The sequence below is a fragment of the Piliocolobus tephrosceles genome, chromosome 1 (assembly GCF_002776525.5).
Source record: "Piliocolobus tephrosceles isolate RC106 chromosome 1, ASM277652v3, whole genome shotgun sequence".
Taxonomy (NCBI): domain Eukaryota; kingdom Metazoa; phylum Chordata; class Mammalia; order Primates; family Cercopithecidae; genus Piliocolobus; species Piliocolobus tephrosceles.
In genome coordinates, this window is record NC_045434.1 from 51,185,678 (window position 1) to 51,194,499 (window position 8,822).

At 30.6% G+C, this 8,822-nt stretch overlaps 1 non-coding gene across 1 annotated transcript; it reads right to left on the reverse strand.

Annotated features, from left to right (window-relative positions):
• Positions 1-8,462: 8,462 nt before the first annotated feature.
• On the reverse strand, positions 8,463-8,565 carry LOC111536975. Its single transcript, XR_002729876.1, has one exon. It is a non-coding gene; the product is annotated as a U6 spliceosomal RNA (small nuclear RNA).
• Positions 8,566-8,822: the final 257 nt, after the last annotated feature.

Consider the following 8,822-nt stretch of genomic DNA (forward strand, 5'->3'; position numbering starts at 1 on the left):
AAACAGAAAGATCTGGTTTATCCCTCAGTGGGTTATACTATTCATGTAGTTCATTAAAATTTTTTTAAAGGTATAGACAAATTCTGCCTTGGTAGTTTTTATGTGAATGGTTCTATGAGAGTTGGCCAAATTAATAAATTTGACCATTCTTGCTAAAGGTAATGGACTTATATCAAACCTTAAGTAGAACTGAAATGTAAATGTGTATGTGAAGTACAGATTTGAGTATCCAGTTGGTGATAATATCACTGTAAGTTAAAATTACTTTCAGTTCCTCAAAATGTATGATTTTGACCTTCCTCAGAGTTCTCTTAAGCAATTCATTTTATCTTTAAAGAAAGAAGAATGCTAGACAGTTTTAACCCTCAGGAATCATAGATTTTGTCTTCTACATATTTTATTTTGTGGCTTGCCCCAACTAGGCAAAATGATTAAGTGATTAATTATTTCTATAATTCTATACTGTACAATTATTGTGTATGACTTTTTAACCAAATATTTTTATGAATAATTTTATCTAACATAGTTGTTTATTAGTAATCATTTGAATTTTTAAAAATGTATTCAGAATCAGTGGAGCACATTGGGCATAATAAGCCAATATTATTGTTAAAAGTTAACAATAATTTCTATTTTATTCATTAGTAATTTCAGCATGAGAGGTGCTTTTCATGCCATTTCTACCATACAACCTGCTTTTAAAAGCTACAATATTTTAAACACAGGGATTCAATGAATACATGACCTGAAAAATTATAATATTAATAAATAATATTAACTTTCAAGTAAATTTTCAGAAAGAGAACAACTTTGAAAATGATACTGAAATTCAAATAAATATAACTTTTTTTTTTTACTTAACCTAAAGTTAAGTTTTCTTGAAGTAGTTATTGCTGAAACCTAAAGTTTTTGCTTGAAATCGTTATTGCTGAAATTGTTGTTGCTGAATTCAAATGTATAGAAGTAGACCAAATTTTATTCTTTAAAACTTTCTTCATGCCCATGCCAAGAATACAGAACATGGTAGATTTCCTTTCCAAATTCCTGCAAACATGTCTGGCAGGCCTGGCAGCTCAAATTTTGGAAAGCATACAAACTCTGTCACACACAATGGGAGTTAAAAAATGATTGCATTCTGCAGCTCTTTTTTATCGCTCTTTGCCAATTTTCAAATGGCCCTTTTTTATAGATATTTGAAATTATTTTTTCATGAACAATTTAAACATTTTTAGAAGATGCATGGCTTTTAATGATATTTCTATGAAATATTACAATTAGAGCCTTAATTATATGGTGAAAAGTATAGGTAAATACCTCATATCATCCATTATTGAAAAAATATACCAACAGTCATATAATTAACATTACTTAAAGGATCAGTCTAGGATATTTTAGATGACTTGCTTTGAAGAGCGCACTTATGACAATACACTGAAACTATTTTATAAAATAAGAGATACAAAGAATTATTGGACATTGCATTATTTACTATTATGCCGTTGATAAGAATAACTGAAAGTTTTGTAAGACAGTTGTTATTGTTTTGCTTATTTAGCTAATACTACTGAATTTACAAGTATACAGATTTTAGCTAATGATCTAATATATTCACAGAAGCCAAGTACATATCATTTTTAAACCAAAGGGTGGTATATTCAATTTTAAAGAAGGACCTATTTATCATTGTAAAAATTTAGAAAATGTTACATGCTATTGGTTTTAAACACTGATCTTGATTTTACATACACTCTTAAGTGTCTTTTTACTTTTAAGGATTGAAAAATGAAAAACTTTCTTCATACATATAACCATTGTTTGACATTTTGCATTTAATTCACGAGTTATTTTCCAAGAATTTTTTGTTTACAATCAATTGATGTTTATCCCAAGACTACAAATTAAAATATTCTCCATCACTGACTTATTTTTTTTTTTACAGAGTTTTCAATTAACTTTCAGGGATGATTAACCAAAATAAATTGCTGCTATTGAAAGTCAATTTAATAGATGTGTTTTTTTCATTTTCCAGTAAACAATAAACCAGGTATTTGAAATATAGATCAATGTGTATGTAAGATTATCAAAAATACAGTACAGTAGCCCCCCATCCCCCTTATTTCCTCCTTCACTTTCTGTGGTTTTAGTCACCTGCAGTAAACCACGGTCTAAAACTTTTAATGGAAACTTCCAGAAATAATTCATAAATTTCAAATTGTGCATTTTTTGAGTAGTACAACAGAATCCCACACCATCCCACTCAGTTCTGCCCACTAGTCAATTATCTCTTTGTTTATTGTCCATGCTGTATGCTACCTGACCTTTTAGTACACAATTATCTTTTAGTAGTTGTCTGGGTTATCAGAATGACCCATCACAACAAGGGTGAGTAAACTACGATAAAATATTTTGTAGAGGTAGAGACCACATTCACAAAGTTGTTTTAAATGTTCCATTGGTAATTATTATTGTTAATCTCTTACTGTGTATAATTTATAAAGTAAACTATATGTAGGAATATATGTACATGTAGGAGAAAACATAGTTTATATAGGATTCAGTTCTATGCATGGCTTCAGGCATCCACTGAAGGCCTTGGACCATATTCCCTATAGATAAGAAGGGACTACTGTATAACTCAGAGAACAAATGTTCACAGTCTTAATCATAAAACTCGGAAAGAATAGCATTTCAATTCTAAATTAATTCTTTTGAATAGTTATTACTGTAACATTTGATTTATATTCTAAAATGTAAAGTAGTAGCCAAATAATAGGAAAGTCCATATTTTTCACAGCAAATTATTGTCAAAAAAATTGAAGTCGCATATATTTAAATGTCACAGAAAAGAAATGGTAAAGTTTTTGTTTTCTTAATAAAATAGCCATGTTTTCTTAATTTTAATAATTGGTTTCAGAAATTTTACAAATAGGCTCTGAAAATGTGATTTTGTGTGTTTTTGTGTTTAAATTTTCTTCTGTTTTGACTTCATAGGATTTCTTGAGTCTATGGTTTGTTGTTTAACGAAATCTTTGAAAATTTCTCAGATGTTCTCTCTTTGAACATTGTTGTCTACAGCATTACTTTTCTCCTACTGTGAGACAACATACACTTCTATGAAAAGATTATGCTGCTTGCTTGATAAATATTTGGCTCTTTTAATCAAATATTTTAATAATTTTTGCTCTCTGTGTCTTAGGATTGTTATATTTTATTTATCTGCTCTGTAGTTGGCCTATTATCTTTTCTTCCATGAAAAACCTCCTGTCATGTCCATCTATTGAATTTTTAATTTCAAATATTGCACTTGGCAGTTCTAGAATTATATGTATGTGTGTATATATGTATATATGCATACATATACATATACATATATGTGCATATATGTATATATGAATGTATATACACACATATGTGTGTATATATACTATACATATGTGTGTGTATATATATATTTAAGGTTTAATTATCACCTAAATATCTGCATGCTTCTTTTTATTTCCTTAAATATATTAATTACAGCTACTCTCCATCTTTTGCAACATAAATAATGGATAATCTGTCTCATTCTATTGTCTGTTTTTACCCTTGATCCTATTTCTTGGTAACTGGCAATTTATCACTTGAAATCAGACATTATGAATGAATAACTGTTAAGTTTATCTATGACATTATTTTCCTCAACAGAAATGTTGCTTCTTTAGAAATATAAAGTGTTACTATATCATCTCCATTCAATCAGAAAACTGATTTGAGGCTTAGTAGCATGTTTTAAAGATATATCTGGCTGTCTTCATTTCTCCTAAGTAACCCTCCTGAATAGAGCTGATATGGTATTTGGTAAGGTTTATATCCTGGCAGAGTCTGAACTCAAATGTCACTCCTCAGTATCATTAAGATTGAGGAGAACTTGTTTTTCTCTTTCAGTGTCTTACAGTTTTGATTCTTATCCTTAATAATTACACCGTATAAGAATTAACCAAATGTCTCATGGGGAAAACTCATAGAGTATTTGACTGACTTTCCTAGACTTCTATTATCCCTAAGATCGTGTCCTTCTCCCCCACCCCAAGTGCTGACTGCCTTGTCATTTGTTAACTCAAAATTTTATTTCTCCAGGATGTGGAAGAGCCAAAACTTCTGCTGATTCACTTGTTGCTTATAACAAACTGCTTAGGACTTCTGCATAGATTCTCAGAATCTTTCCATATTATAATCAACAAACACACTTAGGGAAAAATCACCTTCAGAACGTTAGCACCTCATTTTATGGATTTCTTCACTACAGTGTGTTTTCTTGCTCAGGCCTTATTTGCCACTGGATTTCTCTGAAAGATATACATCTATTATTTCATCTAGCTTTTCTACATATGTGCACCAAGATCATTGCTCTGATTAAAGGTGCTCTATCATTGCTAAACAGAAAATATTCTTCATAGTGTTTACTGGATAACAGAAGGAAGAAAGAAACAAAGAGAATTTGTTGCACCTATGTAGTGACTCCTTTTTGACTACGAAATTGGACTTAGTTTTATTTTAGAAGATTTCATTGTCTTTCTGGCTGTTTTTACAATATCTAACCTGAAATTGTGTGTGTGTGTGCATGAGAGAGAGAGAGAGAGGAGACAGAATCAGGATTTAGCTTTTGAAATCTACATAGCACAACATTTTAAGTAGTAATTAGGGTACTGAAGACATTCTAATTTTTCTGTCTCTGGGCACATCGTGTGCTTTAACTTAACCACTTTCTAGGCAAGGTAATATGTTTTCGTTAATAAGATATCTGCGGAAATATATTTGTAATTTCCAGGAAGAATTTTTAGGAGCCAGTATGTAATTTGTCAGAGTCTTTTTCTTGGAACTATAACAATCAACAAGATTCTAAATGGTAGCTGATTGGCTAGTCTGGGTCGAGGAATGAAAAAAAAAAAAGATTAGAATCCCATTTATCTGATAATATGCATGTAGCATGAGTGAAAAATAACTTTTGTTCTTTTTAGTGATTTATACCTTACAGCTTATTGCTACAGTACAACCTAGTTTATCCTGAGTGAAATAGAAGTTGCCCCCAGTGGTGAAGAGCTGTGATTGCTAATAACACATCACATATAGTATTGGAATATGATCCAAGTGGACTGTTGTTAGAAAACTGTTTCTGTAGTTTACTAAAATGAACTTCCAGGTTAGGCAGTGGCAAAAAGCTGATAAAATTTTGCCAGCAATAAATTGGGAATTTACTGTAGCATATTATGTAAATGTAGCATCCATGTAAATAGTAAATGTGTAACTTTAGGGGAAAATACTGAAAACACAGTTTTAGAAGCAATATTTTAAAATAACTGCACTAAATACCTCAAAAAAAAATAAGTGACACTTTTGAAAAATCTCATGTGTAGCTGAATCTCACTAAAGAAAGAATCAAACAAACATTTTGGAACCGAAAACTATTAGTTCCGTAAGATTTTTTAAAGTTTGAGTTGGTATCAAATTATACACAGCTAAAAATCCTATCTAGTATACCAGAAAAGAGATCCTAAAGAAATATTCTGGTTAAAGCACAAAAATACAAAAAGTTGGAAAATGTAAACAGTTATATGAGAGATATATGGGAGAAACTGAAAAAAATCTAGTTATGTAATTAGAATCCTAGAGGAATAATTCCAATTGATACAGAAGCATTATATTAAAAGATATGACAAATAAACATAGTATATATTGAAGGTGTATAAAGTGATGCTTTGATATACATATACATTGCAAAATGATACCCCGTCAAGTTAATTAATCTATACATCATTTCACTATTAACATTTTTCTTTTTGTTGAGAACTCTTAAAATCTAATCTTAGAAAATTTCAATTATGAAATACATTATTGTCAACTATAGTCAATATGCTATACATTAGATTGCCAGAACTTATTCATTTTGTAAATGAAAGTTTGCACTCTTTGACCCAAATCCTCATATTTCCTTCATACACCTAACCCCTGACAACCACTGTACAAACATTTAATTTGGCTGTTTTAGATTCTACGTATCAGTAAGATCACGCAGCACTGTCTTTCTGTGTCCAGGTTATTTCACTTAGCCTAATGTCTTCCAGGTTCATCCATGTTGTCATAACTGACAGGATTTTTTAAAGGCTAAATAATATTTCTGTATAATAATTTCAAAATAATATTCCTGCTTTCATATCTTGACTATTGTGAATAATATGGCAATGAAAATGTGATCCCAGATATGTCTTCAACATGCTACTTTCATTTTCATTGTATACACATCCAAAAGTGGGATTGCTGGATTATATGGTGGTTATAATATTTATTTTTTTTAAAGAATCTTCATACTATTTTTCATAATGGCATAATGGCTATACCAATTTACATTTACACCAACAGTGTATAAAAGTTCATTTTTCTCCACATCCTCAACAACACTTGTTATCTTTTGTCTTTTTTCTAAAAGCCATCTTAATTGTTGTGAGTTCTTATTTCTTTGTGATTTTGATTTGCATTTTTTCGATGATTTCTGATGTTGAGTACCTTTTTATATTCCTGTCAGACCTTTGTATGTCTTCTTTGGGAAAATGTGTCTTCAAGTCTTTTCCTCATTTTTAGATCAGGTCATTATTATTAAATTTTGCTATTGAGTTTTGTGTGTGCATATAAATACATATACAACTTTCTTATATATTTTAGATATCAGGCTTTTATTAGATGTATAATTTGTAAATATTTTCTCCCATTCCATAGGTTTTCTTTCCATTTTACTGATTGTTGCCTCCATTACTGTGTGGAAACTTTTTGGTTTGATGTAGTCACACATATTTTTGCTTCAGTTGCCTGTGCTTTTGGTTTATATCCAAAAAAAATTTTTTTTCAAATAACTTTTTATCTATGTTTTCTTTCAAATTTTACAGTTTCAGGTTTTACATTGAAGTCTAATCCATTATGCACTGATTTTTGTTTATGATATAAGGGCACAATTTCGTTACTTGGCATCTGAACATCCAGCTATCCCAATGACATTTAATGAAGACACTGTTCTTTCACCATTGTGTATTCTTGGCCCTTTTGTTGAATATTAGTTGAATGAATATATATGGGTTTGTTTCTGTGATCTTTACTGTGTTCTGTTGCTCCATGCGTCTTTTTTTATGCCAGTACCACACTGTTTTGATTACTATAGCTTTGTGACATTATTTGAAATGAGGTAATGTTTGCCTTCAGCTTTGTTCTTGTTGCTTAAATTTCTTTGACTATTTGTGATCTTTTCTGATTGCATATAAGTTTTAGGATTGTTTTCTGTTTCTCTGAAAAATGCTAATAGAATTTTGATAGGAATTGCATTGAATCTGTGAAGTCTGTAATGTGGACATTTTGACAACATTAATTCTTTCAATCCAGAAGTATGTGATACCTTTACATTTGTTTGTGTCTCCTTTAATTTTTGTATCAATGTATTTTAGTGCTCAGTATACACATCATTCACCTCCTTTGTTAAGTTTATTCCTAAATACAGACAATCTTGATTTAGAAGGGCTCAACTTATAATGTTCTTGACAAATACGATGGATTTATCAATATGTAACCTTTTGTAGGTCTACAGGAATCTGTATATATTCTTTTGTTTTTCATTATAGTAAATGGGATTGTTTTTCTTAATTTCTTTTTTAGGTATTTTGATATCTCTTCCTCTGACATGTAAATGGCAGTTTCTGTGGCTGTTATTGTGTTTCTGTTCCTCTCATGGGTGTGCATTGTGGATTGTGTGTGTGTACAACATAACTTGTCATGTTAACTCACAGAAATCTGTATCAAAACAAGCCACATCTGAGTTTAATGAAGAGATTTTCTTAAATCAAAACTGCCACATATTACACAAAAGTCCATGACATTGAGCTTAATGCTCTCACTATAAGAAACTTTTTCTTTTTGTTTTTCTTCTTCCTCTTTGGAGATGAGTGTATTTTGAATGGGGAAAAGAGAATGAACCAAATGGTGTTTGATGAGCTGAAGGGTGAATGATGGTAAGAATTATTATGTGCAAAAGTTGTATTTTTCTTTATTTCTAGGCATGAGGTAAGATTGTACCTCCTAACTCCCTAGATGAAAAGTTTGGCTAAGTTTTTTATTTTTTCTAGTAAAATGCAATTGGAAGCTCCATCAGTTACTTCTGGTAGGACCTTCAAGTGTCAGTGCACTGGTGTCCATGGTCTTCATTCCCTCCCTCTATGATTACTGACCATGTTCCTAGAAGGAGTTCTTTCAAGAGTCTGATTATCAGAAAAAGGACATCATAAAACATATAATTAGTTGAACTGTTCAGCAATGAGAGCCAGAAAACTTAGAAATAATTTTTTTTGTAAATGATGAAAAAATTAATCTTTATCTTTTTGCTTTTATTATTACTTTTAATTGACACATAATAATTGTACCTATTTTGTGGTACAGTGTGATGTTTCAACAATATATGGAACGTTTCACAAATATGTGTCATCCTTCTTCAAGGGCCATGCTAGTATTCTCTGTATCATTCACATTTTTGTATATACCACCAAAGTAAGCACTCTTTACTGTTTTAAAACCCTAAGATTTGGAGTTAATAATTACCCCCAGACAAATATAACCCATCTTTACTGATATATGAGCATACGTTGTTGTATTGTGTTTTGCTTTATAATACTATGAAATCACTGCATTTTTTTTAAAAAGGAAAAAAAATTGTGGCAACCCTGCATGGAGCAAGACCATATGAACTTTTTTTTTTTTTTTTTTTTTCAATAGCATGTGCTCGCTTTGTGTCCCTCTGTCACATTTTGGCA